The following is a 23,117-nucleotide window of genomic DNA, read 5'->3' on the forward strand; positions in this document are numbered from 1 at the left end:
TTGGCTCCAGAACCCATGCCGTTGCCCATCCTTAATGCATGGCATCCAGTAGTGATTTGTGGGCAAGAGTGAATCCTCTTCTTAGCACAGTTGCTCCATCCATCCATCCATCCATCCATCCATCCATGCATCCATCCATCCATCCACCCTTCTTACCCTTGGCATAATCCAAAACATTTAAAATTATTTGAAGTAATAATTTTAAAATATATCAAAGTGCAATACTTGAACTCTATAGCTGCTTTAGAAGCTAGTGCTTCCAAAGGATCGTCAGGTTCTGATAGATCTTTAGAGGGAGAGGACACAGTTTTGGAGAAACAGTCAATCCAATTCATGGGATTCAGAGCACAGAGAAGCTTCATCCATGTACTTTAAAAACGGATACCGTATAATATTTAGAACATGGTCCTGGAAGACTTTGATGCCCCAGTCTTCAGAGACTATTGCATTTGCTGCATTGGGGGCTTAGTCTTTAGAGCAGCAGTTCCCAAATTTCTTCAGTCATGGAACCCTATCTCTGTAGTTAAACATTATGAATCCACAAATCCTTTTTTCACCTTCTCCTATTATCTGATATTTTGTACAATGTAGCAGGTTTGAAAATAAAAGGATTCAAATTTTGTTTTTTAAAGCAGAATTTCAATAATATCTTCATACTTTGGCATTGACTTTTTAAAAAGTATTTTTAAATTAAAGATTTTTTTGTGTGTAATCCCTGTGATATTTTTGCAGGAAGCTAGGGTTCTGCAGAACCAGTTTGGGAACCACTACGCTAGAGAGATGATTTTTTGTGTGAGCAGGGTTTTGAAATGCATAGAATATCCATCTGCACACAGGAACTCCATAAAAGTTGTCAAAGTGGACATAGAACTCTTCTCCATATCGACACAAAAAATAATTATGAGTGATCAGTTAAAATATTTTCCAACTTCTTCCATAGAATAATTGCAGCAGCATAAATTTGATAATACAGGTATGTGTGTATGTGCATATATATATATATTTGTGTGTGTGTGTGGGACTTTCAAGTTTCTGGCAGCTATGATTTTAATGAAAGTTTTAAAAAGTAAATTGAACTGTGTACACATTTAAAAGGGGTTGAATTTGTACTATGATGTTGATCTATGTCCTTTTACTTTTTCCTCGTTGCCTGACCACAACTCCATAAAATATGAAAGCATGGAAATGTACATCATTAAGATGTCCATTAAAATATGAATAAAACAGACTGTTTCATTGTAGATGCCTTTGTAGATGTCAACTTCTTAGGAATGGTTGAAAGCTGAATTGTGCATTTTTTTCATTACATGAAAGTTTCTCCCCGTTGTCTTAACTGTGTTACTGGGATAGTGGAGAAGCCCAAATGTATCATTGGTCCAAATGTAAGCTGTTGCTGAGAATATCAAAACAACCTATAGTTAAGTATACCTTGCCCAGATGTAATAAATATATTTTTTCTGTCAAGAAACAATAATATGAATTTACTTGTGCATAAGGTTTGGAATGACTGCATTTCGGACCTTTAAGATAATACAACCCTTGCCCTTGTTACACCGCAAAAAACCTGGAACCTACAGTATTGTCTGCTAAGAAACTAATGTATTATGGTCAATCTTGGGTATTTTACTGCTTGAAACAAAATATATATAAATATGTGAGAAGAAGTCATTGGGAGGAGGGAGCAGACTTGTTTTCTGCTGCCCTGGAGACTAGGATGCGGAACAATGGCTTCAAACTACAGGAAAGGAGATTCCAATTGAACATTAGGAAGAACTTCCTAACTGCGAGAGCTGTCCAGCAGTGGAACTCCGGAGTGTGGCGGAGGCTCCTTCTTTGGAGGCTTTTAAACAGAGGCTGCATGGCCATCTGTCAGGAGTGCTTTGAATGCAATTCTCCTGCTTCTTGGCAGGGGGTTGGACTAGATGGCCCATGAGTTCTCTTCCAACTCTATGATTCTATGATAAAAGCCCAACCTTTTTCATATTGTGTGCACAAAATAAGTTGGCAAGTGGTTTAATGTTACTTGAACCACTTGCTGATGAGTTTGTGCAGAAGAGATGGAAAAGGTTACTTGAACACTTGAAATAGGCCAGCTTAGCTTTCTCCAGGGCATCTTGAGGGAAGTTTAGGGAGCCAAGAAAGATTGTGTGAGATACGCATCTCTAACTGAGGGAACAGCAAGACTGTTGCCCCAACAGCATCTCCTGCCTGAAGCAATGGTCCCACTCTGCTTAATAGATAGATCCATCTTCACCATGGAATATCCAAGAACTAACAAGACTTAGCACTTATGTAACATTTTTCAAAATATGCAAATTATTTCACATAGCACAAGAAACCTTACAACAAGCTCTACATTATAGAATCTGTAAGGCAGACTGCTGCAGCTGTACTACTGGATGAGAAGGATGCAGCAATAAGATATCTAGATCAAGGTCAAATACCAAACAAGTGCTACACCAGTAATCAATCAGCCAGCGACAAAGAATCTACAGTCAGAGTTAAGGGATAAGGCCATGCTTTGTCAGAGTATGAGCATTTAGAAATACAGTCCTAGGCATCCAAAGAGAAAGGGCAGGCAAAAATACCAAGGGGACAACAACACAGCAGGTCCAAGAGTTCTCTGCGTGAGTCATTTTCAGTGTCTCACTCTCTGCCATGCTAAACATTTGGAGATTGAAGGAAAAATGTAATTCTCAAGTGGCAGAGAGATTTTGGGCAGTGGGAGGGTGGCCTCATTTTGTCACTCCCCATAACAATACACCCAAAGCAAAATCACACAGTGTGATAGCAAAGCACATGGAGACTAAAGCAGATAATAAGTAGGAAGTGTTCTTTGACGGAAACCAAATGCTGTGTGAGGCCCCAGTAGCAGAAAAGCAGTCACAACAAGGGCACGGTTTGTAAGGAAACCAAACATGACTGATGGTACCTGGAACTCTGGAAAAACAATGTTTACAGCAGAAGACAAACAAATGGGACATAGAACAAATCAAACCTGAAGGCTGCCTAGAAGCCAAAATGACTAAACTTAGACTGTCGTACTAAGTCATCATTACCTAGAAAAAGCAATGCTTCATAAGGTAGAAGGTGGTAGAGAGAAGAAAGACCACATTACAGATAGGGACACTCAATCAAGGAAGTCAGAGCCCTGAGTCTGCAAGACCTGCACAGGCTGTTGATGATAGGGTGGTTTGAAGGACTCTCATTCATGGAATTGCCATAGGTCAAACTCAACTTGATGTTCTAAGGTTGGGGCTTACATTGAACTTCTGTAGATCTGCTCAGAGTTTAGCTGCAAACATTTTGGCAGTTAATCACCAGCTGGTAAAGAGCCTTCCATCAAGAAGACCAGGTACTCATAAGAAAGCCCCCTCTCTCAAGAAGTTCTTCATTGCAGATGAGCACTACACCTGTAATCTCAAACATGGTTTTCAGTTGGCCTTGTCCTGGTAGTTGTTAGAGTGGCCCAGCATTACTGTGTTCTCAAATAATATGCTATGACCAGGTTGGTTCATCAGGTGCTCTGCTATGGCTGACTTCTCTGGCCTGAACACGAATCAAGAAACATGAAAGTCACTGCAGACTACTTCAACCAGAGAAGTCAGCCATAGCAGAGCACCTGATGAACCAACCTGATCATAGCATATTATTTGAGAACACAGTAATGCTGGGCCACTCTAGCAACTACCATGTCAGGCAGGCCCGTAGCCAGGATTTTGTTTCGGGGGGCGGGGGGGGGGGGCTGAGTTTGGTTCGGGGGGGGGGGGCTGAGTCTGAGTGAAAGAGGGTCTGCCCTAGCAAACCTTTTGTATCGTTACCCTAATACCACTATGCATATGGGATATATTGAGTATAGTGATCAGATCATGATATGAATAAACATAGCAGTTTAAATAATGCACCAGTAAGGCCTTCTTGCAGACCACCATCAGAATTTTTTTTTTTGGGGGGGGGGGGGGCTGAAGCCATTGAAATTCACAATCATGTGGACAATTTCAATAGAAAAAAGAAACAATGAAAATGAACAAAATCTGGCTAACAATATTAAAAAACTAAAATTATAACAGTAAAGAACAAAACTCAAACACAAGGGAACTCCAGAGAAGAAACAATCAGAAACAGCTAATCACCTCTCAACAAAGAATCCCCCCAGGCAGGAACAAGGCACACCTAAAAACTGTCAGGCCATCAAATGCTAATCAAGGTGGCCAATTGAAACATTCACACCTAGCTCCAACAGACAAGAGTTCTTTCTCCCACCCTGAACTTTCCATAAATATACAAACCCAATTTTCATAGTTTCCAACAGACCTCACAACCTCTGAGGATGCCTGCCATAGATGCAGGTGAAACATCAGGAAAGAATGCTTCTAGAACATGGCCATACAGTCCGAAAAACCTACAACAACCCAGTGATTCCGGCCATGAAAGCCTTCGACAATTTGGTACTGTTCCATTCAGGGGAGGCCAAAAGGGGGCACTAGACAGAGAAGGATAGTCCATTTTTAGGGTGGGTTGAAGGGGTAAAACAATTTCCCCCTGTTTTCCTGTTATTCCCCCCACCCATTTCGCCATCTTGGAAACAACCCTCGTTTATGAAATGGGGAGGGGGAATAATCAGCAAAAATGGGGAAAATTGTTTTCCTTCTTCAACTCCCCCTCCCCATAAATGGACTATCTTTCTCTGTCTAGCACCCCTTTCTGGCCTTCACCTGAATAATGAAACAGTACTGACAATTTCATCAGGTTTCTCCTTGATGTTGTCAAAAGGGATCTTTTTTTTCAAAAACTGGACATACCATAATTATAAGTTATATCTTTGGATGGGGACTCCTCTGACCTTAAACAGCTAGGAGAGGGGATTGGAAAAATTGCATTCAGTTTTTAGGGGGCACAGGGGCACTTTTTCAGTTTTGTTTTGGTATTGGAATACAGAAGAGCCTCACTAGGGCCACCCAGTGAACTATAGGCAGCCCTGCCAATGCCATGGTTGATTTGATCTGGGTCTCCTTTGGTTCACAGCTAATTCTCCTCCCCATTCTATTATTTCAACTCCCAAAGGGTGACAAATGCAATCTCATCTTAAAGGCATGACTACAGTCTTTGAAAACACCTTTGTCTGTTTTTGGTTTTACAACAGTAGATCATTTTCCACAGAAGATTTACTTTTGCAACAAAAGGATTAAAATATATAAATATTTTAAAGCCTTTCGAAAACACAGCCTGCACAATGCACAAGTTGGACCTGTTGAACGAGACACTTGAACATGTAGGGCAAACAAAATGTTTGCATATTACAACAATATATCTTTCACCAAAGGTATAGCATTTCATACAATATAATCAAGTTCTTCAGAATCTCAGGAGATGTTACCAGTAATATTTCACAATTAATCATGGTCACAGAGTAAATACCTATGGCCTCAATCCTATCATTAATTCCACAGAAAATAGAACTATTAAGTAAAGGTAAAGGTTTCCCCTTGACATTAAGTCTAGTTGAGTCCGACTCTGGGAGATGGTACTCATCTCCAGTTCTAGGCCAACGAGCCGGCGTTATCTGTAGAGACCTCCTAGGTCATGTGGCCAGCATGACTGCATGAAGCGCCATTACCTTCCTGCTGAAGTGGTACCTATTGATCTACTCACATTTGCATGTTTTCAACCTGCTTGGTTGGCAGTAGCTGGGGCTAACAGTGGGTGCTCACCCTGCTCCCTGGATTCGAACTGAGAACTACTCAATCCATGTAATTTTGCCAGATTTTAACATTCAACAACACATTCAATGAGTCTGCTGGAGCTGGGGTTCACCAATAGGATTAAAGTTTGATATTTACTACTAACTTTTACATCGAATAGCAAAAAAATTACTACCTCACAAAAGACTGGAAGGAGGAAATTGGAATTTGCAAGCCCTGTTATACAGGTTGGATTTTCCTTATCCAGATGCTTGAAACTACAGGTATTTCTTTCTTTATGTGTTTCCCATAATTATACCCCACTCTTCTCACTCCAGACGGGACTCAAGGCAGCCTTACAACAGGCAGCAATTTGATGCCATACACACATATACTAAAAATAAACAATTACAATTAAAACCAGACAATTAAAACATAAATTATTAAACATCAGTTAAAATCACGCCATCCAAATCATATTCCAGGGCCGTTTCAGTTGTCAATCTCATTGATTCATTATCACTTCTTGCACTGGTCCAATTACTTGTCAAAGGGTTAGTCCCAAAGCCATGTCTTAAGTTTTATCCTGAAGGTCAGGAGAGGAGATTCCATCTGAACATTAGGAAGAACTTCCTGACTGTGAGAACCGTTCAGCAGTGGAACTCTCTGCCCTGGAGTGTGGTGGAGGCTCCTTCTTTGGAAGCTTTTAAGCAGAGGCTGGATGGCCATTTGTCAGGGGTGATTTGAATGCAATATTCCTGCTTCTTGGCAGGGGGTTGGACTGGATGGCCCATGAGGTCTCTTCCAACTCTTTGATTCTATGATTCTATGAGAGAAGGGGCTGATCTGATTTCACTGAGGAGAGAGTTCCATCGACAAGGGGCCACTGCTGAGAAGGCCCTGCCTCTCGTCCCTGTGAAGGAGGTGGGACCGAGAGCAGGGCCTCCCTGGACAATCTTCACCTCCTAGATGGTTCATAGAGGGAGATACGTTCAGATAGGCAAGCTGGGCCAGAACTGTTTAGGGCTTTATAGGCTAAAGACAGCACTTTGAATTGTGCTCAGTAGCAGACTAGCCATCAGTGGAGCTGGCATAACAGGAGGGTTGTGTGTTTCCTGTACCCACTCCAGTGACCAAGGTATTCCATATTTCGGATATTTTTCATATTTTGTAATACTTAAATTTACATTATAAGATATCTTGAAGATGGGCTTCAAATTTTAAACACATAGCCAGAAGGTAATTTATACATGAAGTTTGTGTACACAGAACCACTAGAAAGCTAAGGTGTTACTACCTCAGCCACCTGTGTAGCTTTTGAAGCATTTTGGATTTCAGAATATTGGGTATTGGATGCTCAATCCATATACCATAAGTTCCATGTAAATTGACAGGGCCAATTATTGGATTGAAATCATTGCATTTGAAGGACTTTCTGAAGAATCAGTATGGATTTTGCAAAGTGAAGTTCTGCCACACTAATACTTTTTGAGGAAGTTTTAACAGGTGGAAGGGAAGAGGATATTGTATCCTCCAACATTTTTGGGATGAAAACTGGAGCACGTGTGGCCAAGCAACAACACAATGTGGTCAAAATGGCAAATGTTATTAATGAGAAAAAACAGCAAGCAGCTGAAAAGTCCAACGCTTGGCAGCCAGGTTGCTCACGGGAACGGAGTACAGGGAATGTACAACTCCCTTGCTACACCAGCTCCATTGGCTGCCAATTAGCTTCCGGGCTCGATTCAAAGTGCCGATGTTAACCTATAAAGCCCTAAATGGCTCTGGACCAGTTTACCTGTCCAAACGCACCTCCCTCTGTGAACCATTTAGGACCCTTAAGATAATCAAGGGAGGCCCTGCTCTCAGTCCCACCACCATCACAGTCATGTCTGATGGGGATAAGACACAGGGCCTTCTCCATGGTGGCCCCTTGGCTGTGGAACTCCCTCCTTAGTGAGGTTAGATCTGCCCCCTCCTGTCTGACCTTCTGGAAGAAACTTAAATCCTGGTTATGGGATCAAGCGTTCACAGAATAGTTTCTTACTAGGAAAGACAAGATTTTATTGGACTGTACTTGGACTGATTTGGACGATGATTTAATATGGTGATTTTGATCTGGTGAACTGGTTCTAATGTATATTTTAACTATTCTAATGTATATGGATGTGTTTATTATGTGTGTGTGTTTTTTTTTTTACTATATTGGCATTGAATTGTTACCTGTTTGGAAGCCATTCTGAGTCCCTCCTCAGAGGTATAGAAGGACGGGGTACAAATGTTTTAAATAAATAAATAAAGACCACAAAGCAGAGAAGAAACCTGAACATATTTGTAATGGGATGAAATAAGCATTGGAGTTCCCAAACAGCAGTGCTCGTTCCAGGGCTGAGCAGCCTGAACAAAGTACCTTATACCAAGTCTCCTCCTACATCTCTGGAGTTTTCATTTAGGTTTATACATTGGTGGCAGACAGAAGCTATCCAGCCTTTGCATTTCTCTTACCCCCCCCCCCCCCTTTGATCACACAATTATTAGTCCTCTCCAGTACTCCAGAGCAAGGCAGCATTGAGCACATTCTCATGAAAATGATTGGCGATGCTCAGATTCTTCTGCCAAGGCAGCTGCCTAATGCTGGATGTTATTTATGTTGAATGCTCAAGCCATCTGAACAATCATTCCCATTATCGATAATTTGTTTACACATCTAATCCTCGCAGTAGCACAGCTGGCAAGAGTGTCATGCCATGTGGAAAAAAAGACTCATCCCAATTACCCTTCCGCTTCTGTGATTCAAACTATGTTGGTCTTCAACATGAGCGTCTGTAGTTCATACCAGGGTAGTTCTGAACATTGTTATAAAAAACTGAATAGGGCAATGTACCAGATTATGCATGTTAATGTTGCCAATCCTAGTGAGATTTTTACTGTTCCCAATTATTTTGCTCCGGTTATGTATTTAAAAGAATCCATAAAGAAAATGTGGTATAGTGGTTTGAGTGTTGGGGTGAGTCTCTGGGATCAAATTCCAACTGAGCCATGGAAATTCCATTGGTGATCTTTGGCAAGTTGCACCCTCTCAGCCTCAGAGCAAGGCAATGGAAAATCCCATTGTCTCAACAAATGATGCTGAGAAAATCCCATGAGATGTCATAACCAGCAATCTGTTTGGCCTGGCTCGGTTACTGCTGAGGTCATGTCTTCAGCAGAAGAGGACTTTTCCCAGTATTTACAACAAGTTTGGGAAGAGTTAGGGTTTGGAACAAGGAAAGTGTTGCAGGCTCCAGTGATGGAGGATGTAGGAGGTGATCCTCAGCTGAGATCTCCAAATAAAGACTCCTCTGTGGAGTAGGTCTGTGGTAGCAGACAAGTTCCTTTCTTTGTTCTGGACCTTTGTTCTTCTGTTCTTTGGTTGGCTTTCTGGATCCTGATCTTGGTTTCCGTTTACTCTTGCTAAAGGAAATATGGTTTTTGGCTAATTTTGCTTTTCTGTAATTATATCTCAGCCCTGATACCAGGACCCTCGCACACCGCATGATAGGCTTACATTTGGTTTCCCATAAACTGGAATTGATTCAAAAGCATTGAGCCATGGCAGTTTAAGTGGTGTGAAACAGCATTCATTCTATGTATTGTCGAAGGCTTTCATGGCTGGAATCACTGGGTTGTTGTAGGTTTTTTGGGCTACATGGCTATGTTCTAGAAGCATTATCTCCTAACGTTTCGCCTGCAACTATGGCAAGCATCTTCAGTGGTTGTGAGGCATGACCATATAGCCAGAAAAACCTAAAACAACCCAGCATTAATTCTTCTGCGTAGATGCACCCATAGCTTAGATTCCAGAATGTCCTTCCTGCTCAATTCCTCACTAAGACATGTCCATCTGAGTTCCTCAACAGGCATTAAATGTTTTCAATGAGTTAAAGATCTGCATCCACCAGGGGTCAACCTCACCTTTGGCAGAATCCTAACAGGTGTATGGCCTAATGCAGTTTCAAAATGATGGATTCATTGGCCAACACACATTTTGGTGCCTGAAAGGTTAGATCCGTTTGGGGGATATTTATTTCTTTATTTATTTGCCACATTTATATCCTGCCTTTCTCACCCCATAGGGGGCTCAAGGTGGCTTACATATGTAGGCAACAATTCAATGCCATATGAACAATCATAATAAAATAAACATATACATGAAAACAGTCATTAAAACATATCAAATCTAAAACCAGTTATTTAAAATCGACTGCCGTTCCAAATTGTCATTGCCCTATTCAGTATTCTCTTATCGCACTAGTCGGTTACTAATCAAATGCTTGCTCCCACATCCATGTCTTTATCCTTTTCCTGAAGGTCAGGAGAGAGGGGGCCAATCTAATTTCATTAGGTAGGGAGTTCCCAAGCTGAGGGGCCACCACTGAGAAGGCTCTGTCTCTCATCCCCACCAACCGCACCTGCAATTCTCTTGTTAGCTCTCATTTTATGATTCGAGACTGGCCAAATTTTGATCGATATTTTGGGTTGAATTAATAAGTTAACATTTGGCTAAAAATGTTATTTATGCCCCAAGGGATTGTCTCTTCCCATCTTTTAAAGACACATTTCAGTCAAGGTGGAAAAATACAGCACATGAGAAATTGCTTACTCAGGGATTTTTGCAAACTGTCATTTTTTGCTATGGGTTATACTAAAGATGAAGAAAATATATATCAGCATATCTGGGACACTCAGATATAAAACCACATAAGCACAGCTTCTGTTTATGCAGCCTTTTGAGACAGGAGACATGTTTTTTCTCCTTGACATTTATTTGACCAATTTGACATTGCTGTCTGCCTTCAAGTAATTTTTGACTTACAATGACACTATGGTGGATCTATCACCTCCCCACTCCCACTGACCTCCAAGATGTGGTCAAAGTGTGTTTGCCATAGGTTTCCTCTGAGGCTGAGAGTGTGTGACTTGCTTGAGATCTCCCAGTCAGTTTAATGCAATGGTTCCTAACCTGTGGTCCATGGACCACCAGTGGTCCACAAGAACTAAAATATGGTGTGTGGCCTCACCATTACTACACTGTTGCAAGGAGCGTGACTGGTCTTGTGAAACCCTCTTATAGTGCCTAGGCTTATTAAAAATGGTTTTCTGTAGGCAAGCAGATGGTGACTACTGAATGGCGTATATTTAAACCTAGTCTAAAGTTGACCAAAAACTGATTCGTAACCCTTTTGGTACTAATGTATCAGAGTGTTCCCTGGTCAAAGTGGTCCCTGGTAAAAGTGGTCCCTGGCCAAAAAAACGGTTGGGAGCCACTGGTTTAATGGCTGAGTGGGGATTTCAACCCTGGACTCAAGAGTTGTAGTCCAAGCTCAAACCATGACACATGTTGCCACCCCCTTCCACAAAATAACACACAGAGAACCTCAGTATCCACAGAACTTTGACTGTTGGTTAGAAAAGAAAAATGAAAAGGGTGGTGGTAGGATTGGAATGTCATATCTGAGAAAAATAATTACTCCTACAGGGAGGTGCGGAAATATTGCAACACTTTGTTGCAGTACTGTATGTCCTTCCCTGTGTTTCATTTGGTGGGCATCTCCCATTGCTCTCTGTTACGTAAAGATTCACACAGTATGATGTCTTCTGGCTGTCTTTTTATCTTCCTGGATTTCTGTTCTGGGAGCTATGTTTGGTCTATAACATTATGTTCCAGTACAACTGAAGAACAGCCAAATCACAAAAAAGATGTCAACTGACTGTAAAAATAATAAATATAAAATATTTTGTATCATGCTGATGAGTAAAGAATGCAGACAAGCAGAAAAAAACCCTAACTTATTTGAAGCATTCTGGGCTTTTAGCATCAATTGGTAAAGGTAAGTCTAATAATGTCCAACTCTAGGGGTTGGTGCTAATCTTCATTTCTAAGCCAAAGATTCAGCATTGTCTGTAGACACCTCCAAGGTCATGTGGCCAGCATTACTGCATAGAGCGCCATTACCTTCCTGCAGAAGCTGCAGCTATTGATCTGCTCACATTTGCATGTTTTCGAACTGCTAGGTTGGCAAAAGCTGGGCCTACAGCGGGAGCTCACCCTGTTCCCTGGATTTCAACCGCCAACCTTTCGGTCAACAAATTCAAAAGCTAAGTGGTTTAATCCACCGCACAACCAGGTGGCCCAATATATTCCAACTATATATCTGTGTGTAGTTGTCATATGTTAATCATGCAAATGGATGGAAACCTTTATTCTCCAATAAATTTGCAGTATTTTTTTTAGCACAAACTAGAATGAATAATCCATTCTATGCATCTTTTGCAGAAAGATCTATTAAATTACTCAGTAAAATGAATACTTGCTTTCCTCTTAAATAATTAACATTATTGGTTGTCATTTGTCAACCATTTAGATATGGTTGTCATTAAATAATAATATGAATAAGATTGGTCATTATTTAGTGGTTTAATTGTATATGTACGAAGTGTTGTAATGGTGAACTGACCACTAGTTGTCATTTGGACTATTCTCATTGTAACCAAAATACTACTGCATTTGTTTATTAGTTCCTCCTAGTGATTAACACTCCGATTCTATGCGTGTTTATGCAGAAGGAAAACCCACTATTCATTGGAGCTTTCTCCTCAGTTAATATGTCTACATAGATGTTGTTAATCTCATTCAATTAAGCCAACTTTCTTCTTGTCAGCAAAATTTGGAGGAGCTTCCCTCAATGTTTTGTTCTCACAGGTAACTCCAGTGTTCAACACTATTGTTGTTGTGAATTGCTGTCAAGTTGACAAAGCAATGAATGAGAGACTGCTAAAACACCCTGCTATTTACAGCCCTGGTAACTTGTAAACGCAGGGTGATGATTTCCTTGAACATTTATGGGAAAGTAAAGCTGGGGTGAAAATTGCTGGAAGAAACATTAACAACCTCAGATATGCAGATGACCCCACTCTGATGGCCGAAAGCGAGGAGGAGCTGAGGAGCCTTCTAATCAAGGTGAAAGAAGAAAGCGCAAAAGCCGGGTTGCAGCTAAATGTCAAAAAAACCAAGATTATGGCAACAAGAATGATTGACAACTGGAAAATAGAGGGAGAAACCGTGGAGGCCGTGACAGACTTTGTATTTCTAGGTGCAAAGATTACTGCAGATGCAGACTGTGGCCAGGAAATCAGAAGACGCTTCCTTCTTGGGAGGAGAGCAATGTCCAGTCTCGATAAAATAGTAGAGTAGAGACATCAGACTGGCAACAAAGATCCGCCTAGTCAAAGCCATGGTATTCCCTGTAGTCACCTACGGATGTGAGAGCTGGACCTTAGGGAAGGCTGAGCGAAGGAAGATCGATGCTTTTGAGCTGTGGTGCTGGAGGAAAGTGCTGAGAGTGCCTTGGACTGCAAGAAGATCCAACCAGTCCATCCTCCAGGAAATAAAGCCCGGCTGCTCACTGGAGGGAAAGATACTAGAGACAAAGTTGAAGTACTTTGGCCACATCATGAGGAGACAGCAAAGCCTGGAGAAGACAATTATGCTGGGGAAAGTGGAAGGCAAAAGGAAGAGGGGCCGACCAAGGGCAAGATGGATGGATGGCATCCTTGAAGTGACTGGACTGACCTTGAGGGAGCTGAGGGTGGTAACGGCCGACAGGGAGCTCTGGCGTGGGCTGGTCCATGAGGTCACGAAGAGTCGGAGACGACTGAACGAATGAACAACAAAATTCCCATTCAGTTCAATGCTATTTACTTGGCTGCTGGGGTCTAGCTCATAGAACTTACTTACTTCAGCGATCCCTTGTTGTCCGAGTATGATGGCCTTCCAATTGTAGTGTCTTGGTGGTAGGTACATAGGTGACCATGGAGACCTATTCTTGATCTGATTGTTCTCCTGCAGTGAGGGCATCGGTTTCCAGGTGGAAGGTGGTCCTGATCAGGGTTGGCTTGACACACCTTCCTCTTGGCATGTTTCTCCCTTTTGTTCACAACTCGTGCCTCTTCAAATTCCACAGCACTGATAGTCACAGCTAACCTCCAGTTAGAGCACTCAAGGGCTTCCCACTTCTCGGTGTCTATGCCACAGTTTTAAAGTTAGCTTTAAGCCCATCTTTAAGCCACCTCGATAGATTGTCACCTTGTTGTGGTGAGGGGACTTGTGTAGTCCAATGAACCTGAAGGCACTCCCAGAAGCAGCCAAAGGGTAGGTTCCAGACCGAGCACAATCCGAAGACCTGAAGTCCTCACATTATAGTATTGTTGGCTCCAATAACTTGCAACCCACCAGATGTGGCTGGAATGCAGCGTCCATCCATCCTACCTATGTAGCTCAGTGGTTCTCTAATTTTGGTCTTTTTGATGTTTTCAGCATTCCTGACTGTTGGCTAAACTGGCTATACCTCCTGGGAGTTGGAGTCCAAAACACTTGGATGACCCAAGTTTGGAGACCACTGCTATAGCTAATGCTAAAGTAATAAAAATAAAGTAATGCTTTCAAGTTAACAAAGCTATGTAACCTCAGACTTCTATTATCAATTATTTATCAACATTAAAACCAGTACATCATGTTGGATCTATATGAGCAATTCTTGTCTTGTTAAACCTGAGGGCAGGGAATTGCCAAAGTAATCATATGTAAACCACCTCGGGAGCCTTTTTAGACAAGGGATGATTTATAATGATGCTAAACAAACAATCATTTTCTCCTAAGAGGCAGATGTCTTTCTCATGTGTTCATAATCTGTCACACTATTGATTCCCCCACCTTTAGAAGGAAAATATGAGATATGTACTAACCTGGTTTCTACAGAATCTGCTCTGACAAGTCAGGATAAACCTTTGTGACCAAAGTTTGACAAGTGCATTGAGAAAACTTGCAACAAAGAGCATATTTGGAGAAGGGCAAACATTAAAAATCTGGGTTCTTCCGAAGGGAACGGTGGCTGCCTTGAGCCAATTTCAACGGTTTAAGGCAAAACTTGGAGATTTTTTTAACCCCCACCCTCCCCAATACATGAATTGTAAAACCTTGACTTTTAAGGCATATCCCACTCTCTGGGTGAAGATATTTAGCAGAGTATTCATCTGCAATTGGGAACAAAGGATCTCAAGATTTATTTCACTTTCAATAATCATGCCGATAGTTAGATTATCAAAGGTGCAACTGGAACAAATGCTCCAGAACCCTTAGAGATGAGAAGGTGCATACTAATTCCTGCACCCCTCTCCATAAGCTTCTTGTAATACATGCCCTACAACTGTCCTGATTTGGAAGGTCTCTTCTACACTGCTGTACAATCCTGATTATCAAAACAGTTTTATTTATTGCGTCAGAAGTGAATTAAGTTATAATGTATTTTAAAAACCGCAAAGTTAAAAACTTGACATTATATTCAATTTCTTTTGACCAGAAGCTGGCCACTTGAAGTGCCCCTGGTGTTGCTGTACAAAGGTCCTCCATTGTGCATGTGGCAGGGTTCAGATCACATTGTGGTAAGTGGCCTGTGGCTTGCTCTTCTCCACTCTTGCTTGTTCATGGACTCCATTTTGTAGCCCCATTTCTTAAGATTAGCTCTGCATCTCATGCTGCCAGAACACAGCCTGTTCAGAGCCTTCCAAGTTGCCCCGTTTTCTGTGTGCCCAGGGAGTTGTTTCTCATCCAGTATCATCCAGATTGAGGTTCTGGGTTTTAGCCTGTCACTTTTGGACTCTCAGTTGCTTAGGTGTTCCTGTGAGTAACTTTGTAGATCTCAGAAAGCTGCTTCTTGACATCAAAACAGATAAACCACATTATCTGATTTAAACTGGATTATCAGTGTTTACATTGCCATATAATCCAGTTCAAACAGATAATCTGGATTTTATATTCAATCTTCTACCATCTTTTATGTCTAAAATGTCCTAGTTTCTCTCTCCTCCTCTCACTTCTCCCCTTTATCCCCAGATTAAAACTGAGCTGGAAATTGAACATAGTTTGCACACAATTAGCTCGGCTGAGGGATAGGACAGAAGAGAACAGAATCTTTCCTTTCCAAATAAGCTTAGAGAAAAGCAAATTGCTGCAGTTTATCTTGATTTATGTGTTTTTCATTCCTAGCATTTGCATCTTGGCCTTACTTTGATGTTGCTTGGCACACATGTCCTGATTTTTATCTGTGAAATTTTGGAGGGCATGGTATTATTTTGTTATCAAGCGAGAAAAGCACCTAGGTGAGAATCGCTTATCTTTCTTCACTCCTACCACCCCACTATAATCCCATTTTTCAGCTGAGATAGAAGTGAAGAAGTAGATGGTACATTGTTGGTGTTGCTGCCTCTGAGACTTTTAGCCTTATCACACTAAGGACCTCCTCGCACGTATCTTATTTTCAGTGGCTTGATGGTATTTTTGGACTTTGGCCATGGAGCCCAATAACTCCCACACTGGATAACTACTTCCAGGGTGGCTCTGTGGCTGAAGTTCTACTGTTGCTGAAAAAAATGGCAACAGACAACGGCAGGCTCCCTGTCTTTCTATAAGGAAAGATGGGCTGAGCCACCAAAAAAGGGCTTCCATCCATGTGATAAGGAAGGGGGGGGAGCCATGATGAAATGGGGCATGGGGCGATAGGTTCCCATGTCCCCTGTGTGACTGCTGGTGGAACGCAGTGATCCAGAACATCTTCGGTGGCACGTGTGGGTCATAGAACATGGATCTATGTTAAATCCAGTTTCTGCCTCCTGCAGGATTCTGGGGTTTGTAGTTTAGTGATGCTCAGGACCTGTCTGGCTGAGCAGTTTAAAGGCCCCTCTATAAACTACAAGGCCCAGAATTCTGCAGAAGGCAGAAACGGGATTTAAAGTGGATCCATGCTCTAATATGATGAAGGCCTTTGTCCAGAGCAGTAATTGTTATTGAATCTTAAACGAAAGCTTGCACGTGTACACGTTTGTTTGGAAACTGCCTCTGGGCCCCTGTTCAGTATAATCTTGGATCATAGCTAAACAATTTTTTTCTTCTTTGCCTTCCAGTCAATTTCAACTTAGGACAGATGGATCCTTGAAACTGTATCTCTATTTTAGAACTCGGTGAACGTTGGCCACTAGATTGGCTTTTAGTTGTTATTATATTAATTGAATGTTTTAACTTATGGTTATTGTTGTTATATATTTTATCTGTTGAATCGTTGGCATCGAATTGTGCCGGTTGTAAGCCGCCCTGAGTCCCCCCTAGGGTGTTGAGAAGGACGGGATAGAAGTTCCCAAAATAAATAAATAAATAAATAAATAGTCTGAATACTCGAGAAAACTGCCCCTAATTGGGTCTGATACTTGAAAATTGTTGCTCAGGACGCAGGAATTTTTAAAAGGCCAGATTCAACATTAAACCATTAAGAGAAAATAAACAATTTCTGCCTTTTTGTACCTTCTATTTATTTTCCTCTGATGTTGTAGCCTATTTGTATCACTGAATATTGTTTACTTCACCTCTTGCCAAGCTGGTGGCGATCAAAGTATTTGAAACTACTATTAACACAATAAACTCATGGTAAATGTAAAGAAATTATATTCCTTTACATTTACAATGAGTTTATTGTGTTAGCCAAAAACTATAACAAATCCATTTTAAAATACTAAGGATACAAAATATTCAAAATTAAATAAAATGTTGTTACAAACAATACCAAATATTGTTTCAGACAAGAAGAGATTTTCAGAATCTCAATTATGCAAGAAAATGTCAAACTTACTGTAGAGAAATGTTTATTATAAAGTGTTTATTATACTGTGTTTAAACTGTATTTATGTTTTACATTGGTTGTCATGGCCTAGCTGTGAGAAATAGGTTGCCATGGTGACAAGGCAGAAGAGGAGGTGGGCGGAGCTTAAGGAAAAAAAGGTTTGAAAGTGACAGTTAATTTTCAGTCAGGAGGAAGAGACCCTGAGAAGAGGGCAGAGTCAGTTAGGGCTCTGTGGTGTGAAGCAGTGTAAATTCAGTTAGTTCTTAGTATTTGTGAATATTTCTTCAGCAAGGGAGCTGAAGGTGAAACCTCGTTAGATTGCTTGAGTTGAAAAAGAATCTAACAGAGGGGGTTTTAGGATCGCCAGTAGTGTAAGACTGGAGATCAGTGGTTTGATCCGGTATAGGACAAACAGTGAGAATATTCACAACAAGGAACACTGAAATAATAAAGCACTTCACTGTAGAAGGAGTTTATAAGATTGTAACATCAGAAGCCTGAATGTATCTCAACCAAGCCATATTGTAACCATCAAGCATATGCCAAGCTCAACATCTCAATATTGCAACAATTACGCTTTGTTTGACAATAAACTTGTTCTCTTTGTATTTTAAACCTGCCTCCTCCATTGATTTTACGTTCGGTGCATTCCACCTACTAAAGTTACTTCACAACGCAAATAGGGATAAACAGAGACTTTAAGACCAGCGTCTCTAAACATATTGGTGGCAGTTTAATTTAATAGCAATCTAGGAACTTCCTTACGTTTTTGGTAATCCCATTTGGTGGGATTAACGCACGACTTTACTTTTTATTGGTGGCATTGATACTTCTTTACACTTACCAACAGAAGTATCAGATTAATACAATTTAAAGTCCTTTTTGCCTAACACTCAAGTAGAATGTTATAATTGATTTTAGAAATAATTTCTGTGTAGCTTTATGTTGTTTCCAACTCATGACAACTCTTGGGCAACCCTATCATGGTTTTTCCTTCCCAAAAACTATTCAGAGGGAAGTTTACCTTTGCCTTCCTCTGAGGCAAAGTTCACCTAGTGGAATTTCTATGTCTGAGCAGTGATGCAAACTGGTCTTCAGAGGCATAATACAATGCCCAAACCACTACACTTTGGTGGTTGTTCTTTACTTGGATTATGAATAGTGACTTGTTTAATTTGGAGAGAAGAAATTGGGTTTTTTTAAATTGTTTTTGTACCCTTAAAACAACAAACAAATAAACAAACAGAAAAAGATATGTATTTGTTGCTGCTCATTTTAGACTTCTTAAAAGAGGAGACTAGGAGTCCTGCTTAAATTTTAAGTTGTTAGGCCCATGTTATAAATGTTATGTGAGTTCAGCATCCACAAGAACCATGGATTTGGAACGCCAGTATGTTTAGCTAATCCAGAAGGCCAAATTAGACATATACAGGTTAGAGGCAAAACTAGAGCATTATTCTTAATGGCCTGAGAGAATTTCAGAGGGAAAAGAACTCCAAAATATGGACATACATAATTGGAAATAAAGAGCACTTTTCCACTTTGACAGCTATGCAAGAAACCCATGCAGAGTGGGCGAAGGTTGTGGTCAATGCCTACTTGGAACAAGGCAAAAATCCAATTTGCCTAAAGGAAGCAGTTGTGAGACTTATATTTAAAAAGTCATCCCTGAACCCCTCCATAATAGATAACTGTTGGCCAGTGTCCAACCTTCCCATTTTGAGGAAGATTTTGGATTATGTGGTGGCCTTCCAACTCCAGGAATTTCTGAATGAAACAGATAATCTAGGTCCATTTCAATCTGGTTTCAGGCCTGGCTATGGAACAGAGGCAGCTTTGGTCGCTTTGGTGGATGACCTCTGCAGAGAGCTAGACTGTGTCCCTGTTGGTTCTTCTGGAGCTCTCAGTGGCTTTTGATACCATTCCTTTTGGGCTGTTTTGCTAGGATGGAACTTTGAGGCACTGTTTTACAGTGTCTCAATTCCTTCCTGGAGGGCCGTACCTAGAAGGTGGCACTGAGCGACCTCTGGCCATTGAGCTGTGGGGTTCCTCAGGGTTCTGTGCAGTCCACCATGCTGTTCAACATATATCTGAAACTGCTGGGAGGGGTCATCCAGAGTTTTGTAGTACGGTGCCATTATTGTGCAGAAAGAAGGGGAGCACTTTCTGAAGAAACAATTTCATCTCTCTGAGGATTACTTCATCTACTCTGAATCAATAGTGTGCTCTAAACCAATAGTCAACCAGTAGCATTGGTAGCCTATAGCGTGGAAAAACCTGTCAGAAAGACTCATGAGGCTTACAAGATCTCTCTTGTATGCAACCCGTTGACAATACCTTAATTTGAAATTGCCCTCCTTTCTCCAGAACTTGCAGAAAAAACAGCTTTGTGTATTTAAGTGATTTTTATTTACACATGCATTGCAGTCATGTAAATTATGAAAGCAGTAATACTTCTTGCTTTACAGCCTGTTGTTAGAAGGACTCTCAGAAGTTAAATAACTTTCTGCTTGAAGAAGTCCTGATTGTGAAGTTTTTTCCACTCCAAGTCTGTCTTAAGACCCTTCTACACTGCTATATAAAATCCAGGTAATCTGCTTTGAACTGGATTATATGGCAGTGTAGACTCGTATACAATCCAGTTCAAAGCAGATAATGTGTATTATCTGCTTTGATATGCAATATTCCTGCTTCTTGGCAGGGGGTTGGACTGGATGGCCCATGAGGTCTCTTCCAACTCTTTGATTCTATGATTCTATGATAATCTGGGTTATATGGCAGTGTAAAATGAGCCTGAATGAGGGATTCAAAGGAGTCACAATATTTCTTACTTTAGAGGGATCCACTGTATTTATTTTGAAGCCATATGCAACATTACTGAATGTTTGAATCCCAAACTGGATCAAAGAAAGCATATTCACCTTTTTTTCTTACTATAGTTGCTTTGTATCTTCTTTGACAGTAGCACAACATAAAGCACAGACAGGGTGGGGATGTCTCTCACTTTGTACCATTTATTTTCAAAGTAACTGTTATCTTGAAGAGTTTCATCTGGAACGTCCGACCTTCCTGGTGTAACATTGGCTTCATTACACTGACCTTTTGTGCTTTCTGAACTCCAGAGATTTCCTAATGTGATTTCTGTTTTCCATTTCCTGGTTTTTTATGTATTAGGCTTCTTAGAAGTTCCCCCTCACAACTATGTTGTAAGAAAGTATAGACTAGAGCAGAACATCACATGCCACAGAATGCTGCATAAGAATAACATTTTGCTGTAGCCCAGTGGCTGTTTACATGCGTGTCATCTTGACCTGAAGTAATAATTTTAAGACTTGTAGAGGATGGAAATTATTCCATTTCTGAAGGGAAAAAAAGCATTTCACCCAGAAGTGAATCACAACTCTGATTACAATAGCTTCTTCTTCCTTTTACTTTAAATATTATCACAATTTTACTTTATTACTTAAGTTTTAATAGCATAGTATTTCATTATAATTTGCTTCCAACTCTCCCATGATAGAAACACATACATTACTAGTGGTGGTGCCAAAGAGCAGTTTGAAAAAAAAAAATCCTTTTAATTTGCAGTTGTGCACTCATTGGAAAAAAATCACCACCAAATTTTCTCTCCTTTTAGCAGGCTTTTTTTCCCTAGAAATACTGTTAACTCCTTGCAATGATAATATTGAAAATGAACATAACCCATGTACCCAACTGATGACATGAATCATTTTATTGTTATTAATCATAGTATTCTAACTATCGCATCAGTCCCAACTATTGTGGGCTCTTCTTGGCAAGATTTATTCAGAGGAGGTTTGCCATTGCTTTCATGACCCAGCTTACCTGTCTGACCGCATCTCCCCCTATGAAGCAGGATGGTCGTTAAGGTCTTCTGGAGAGGCCTTATTCTTGGTTCCATCTCCTTCCCAGGTGTGGCTGGTGGGGATGAGAGACAGGGCCTTCTCAGTGGTGGCCCCTCGGCTATGGAATTCCTTTCCTAGTGATGTGAGATCAGACACCTTCCTCCTGACATTTAGAAAACAAGTAACATCCTGGCTTTGGACCAGGCATTCCGAGACTAGTTATAATGCAATAGACAGCTGTATGCAATGTGACTGTAACTGAAAAGGCTCATGGACTCTGATCACGGACTATGTGGTTGTTTTAATTGCTGTTTTACATCCTGTTTTAAATTCCATTTATATGTGATTGTTTTATGTGTAATGATTTAATGATTAATATATTTATAATTTGTTATGTTTATGTTTGATGTGGCATCGAATTGTGCCAAGTTGTAAGCCGCACTGAGTCCCCCCCTCGGGGGTGAGATAGGGCAAGATAGAGATAGGGCAAATAAATCTATATAAATAAAAATGTAATGTTTGTTTGTGGGATGAACAGAACTCAAAAACCACTGGATGAATTGACACCAAATTTAGACACAAGACACTGAACAACCCAATGTATGTCCTTCACTCAAAAAATTGATCTTGTCATTTGGGAGTTGTAGTTGCTGGGATTTATAGTTCACCTACAATCAAAGAGCATTCTGAACGCCACCAATGATGGACTTGAACCAAGTGTGGCACACAGTTCTCCCAGAAAATACTGGAAGGGTTTGGTGGGCAGTGTCCTTTGGTTTTGGAGTTGTAGTTCACCTACATCCAGAGATCACTGTGGACTCAAACAATGATGGATCTGGACCAAACTCTACACGAAGACTCAGTATGCCCAAACGTGAATACTGGTGGAGTTTGGTAAAATAGAATTTTGACATTTGGGAGTTGTAGTTGCTGAGATTTACAGTTGCTGGGATTTATAGTTCACCTACAATCACAGAGCATTCTGAACCTCATCGATAGAATTGGGCCAAACCTCCCGCACACCCATGTGGACCACAGCAACGCGTGGCAGGGGACGGCTAGTCAATAAATAAATCTGCTTAGGTTGGGAGAATGTAAATTGACCAAGATCAACTAGGGGGTTTCTGTAGCTAAACTGCTCTACCCTAAGCCTAGTCCAGAACTCAAACCACCAAACCACACAGAAACAGAACCATCTGGACCCTCTTTTTCTGTAAACTGATCATTACCATGCTCTCCTGTAAAAGATGCACAGTACAATATATATTGTTTATATAATTTTTTAAAAAAATAATTTTTATTGAAAACCAAATACATGTTCAAAAATAGTGAAAAGATTTGGGCAAAAGGGAGAAGTAGTCTAATAGGGGAAAAGTGCAGGGAAAGGAAATTTATATAGAATTTTGATAGCTTCGTCTTTGGATGCTTATGCATCAGTTAACATGCCTAACAATCTGATACAAATTATAATTGTAAAGTAATAGTAATAGTGAGCTCAACAAGACTTATTTTAGTGTAGAATGAATACAACAACAAAATAAAATAAAATTTGGAGTATCTGTTTTTTAAGAAACGGGCACTGAATCAAACAAACCCATTGGATGAAACAAATCCTTGCCTTAAATAGGTCACTATGTGGCAAAATGCTCAAGGAATTTGTGAAAGATTTGTCTTCCTTCTGCTCTTGAACGGAAGAGAGGTTCCCCAATTTTTATTGAAAACCAAACACATCCTCTACCAACCACAATCTGAACAACTGTGAACTTTGTCCTTCTGCTTAGCTCTGAGCTCTGCTCTTTCCCTCCATTGAGAAATATAGGAAAGCAGTAACATACTCATTGGGCAGGACGTAAATGAGGATG

Source organism: Anolis sagrei, chromosome 4 (genome assembly GCF_037176765.1).
Source record: "Anolis sagrei isolate rAnoSag1 chromosome 4, rAnoSag1.mat, whole genome shotgun sequence".
NCBI lineage: Eukaryota > Metazoa > Chordata > Lepidosauria > Squamata > Dactyloidae > Anolis > Anolis sagrei.